Here is a 1,798-nt window from a genome sequence, read left to right as displayed (position 1 = left end):
CGCTGTATACGCAGTACAAATTGTAAGCAGTGTGTAAGGGATACTTTAACAGCCTTAAAATAATGTGAAAATTTCATCAATTTTCTGTTGAACGCTTACGTCTGCGTGAGATTCTCGCAATCGATTGCCATGCTACGGTTCCGCCAAATCTCACGCTCTTGACTATCGATGTTTCTTCAGAAGTCAAAGTGTTGGCGAATTTACAAGTTGACACCTTTTAGCTTTTGGAAGAGAAGAAGTGAACCTGACTCTTAGTATAAGGGAAACAGTTTGTAGGTTGGTATGGGTTGTCTGCCGGATTTCCGGCAGGTTAACTTTTTATTTTTATCAACACATATCATAATATCGTAATCGTGCAACTGTCCTTTTGTTGAACAAGTGGGGAAGACAAAGAGTATGTTTGTGGAAGGTAGTGAGGGGGTAGGGGGAGCCGGGGAAGGGAGCAGGGAATTATTTTATAGTTCATGTAGGCTGAAATTTAGCGATTGATAGACAAGCTGGAACAGCACTGATAGAAGGGTGCAAATTTTCATGGCTAAAGATGGACTTATTATAGCTCTTTGTTGTTGAAAAATTTCTTCATGAGTTAATTTTATTTCGGGCAAGAAAAGGCGAGCCCGCAAACTATTTTTGGCAGAGGTGGTCAGCGGCACTTTCTCATACTGGATAGCGAGGTTTTCGCAAAATTTGACCACATTCTCAGCATTCCTTTGTTCTGCAACCAAGTATGAATAGTATGTGATCCCTGAAGGCCCTGGTGTTTAGTTCAAGGTCCGTACTCACGTCAAGTGAACAGAGCATGAATGAAATTTGGCGTAGCATATGAAACAACAGCTAGCTCAGAGTTTGTCACGGTGCTGACAGTGCAAAATTAGCAATTTAAGTGTAAAGAGGTGCTTGGAGCTTACATACAGTTGCACATTGAATATACGATGCTGGATTTTAATTTATCAAGTGGAATTTGAAAAACTTTCAATTTCCATGTTCATTTTATCACAGTTTTCTCTGTTAATACTATGCCTATTGGAAGACCCTCTTGGATTCACAATTTCATGCTACACACCTACCGTGATTCAATTGCTATCAGCACCCTATACCCTCGGGCGTCTCTCTCGCTTCTCCCAAGCTATGTTCAACTTAAATCACATCTGTAAATTCAAACGCTTCTTTGCTAGTTTTTATTTCTTTTATTTTTGAGAAGTAAAAGCTTAAAAAAAGGAGGGAAGGGGTAAAAGGAGGTCCATGCACCGGGTCAATAGACCGGGTCCATATAAGTGGTCAGGGACCCGTTTCTCGAAAGTCCGGTAACTTACCGGGCCCGCTAAGTGTCTTTGGTGGTACATGTTTCTCAACAGAAGTCAGTTTTTGTTAGCTTTGAACACTAAATTTTAAAATCTTATAATTCATGAAAACACTGGCCAAGTACCATGCCTGTAATCACTGTGTAGTTTCTCGAAAGTCCCGGTAACTTACCGGGCCCGATAAGTATATTTTTAAAGTTTTTTTCGCCGATTACACGGTGATTACAGACATGGTACTTGGCCAACGTAGAATAGAATCATAAGATTTTAAAATTTAGTATTCAACGCCAACAAAAATTGATTTCTGTTGAGAAACATTTGTCACCAGAGACACTTATCGGGCCTGGTAAGCTACCGGGACTTTCGAGAAACGGGCCCCATGCAGGCCAGGCCCAAAAGGGAATCCATGGATTTGGCGTCTTGATTTTGCATTTGTCCCAATCCCGTAGCCCCTGTGCAAACATCTCCTATTTCGTCATTCAATTCACGGAAGAAAA

The sequence above is a fragment of the Pavona decussata genome, unplaced genomic scaffold (genome assembly GCF_977016875.1).
Source record: "Pavona decussata unplaced genomic scaffold, jaPavDecu1.1 SCAFFOLD_115, whole genome shotgun sequence".
Lineage (NCBI taxonomy): Eukaryota > Metazoa > Cnidaria > Anthozoa > Scleractinia > Agariciidae > Pavona > Pavona decussata.
Note: the sequence above shows the minus strand (reverse complement) of the source record.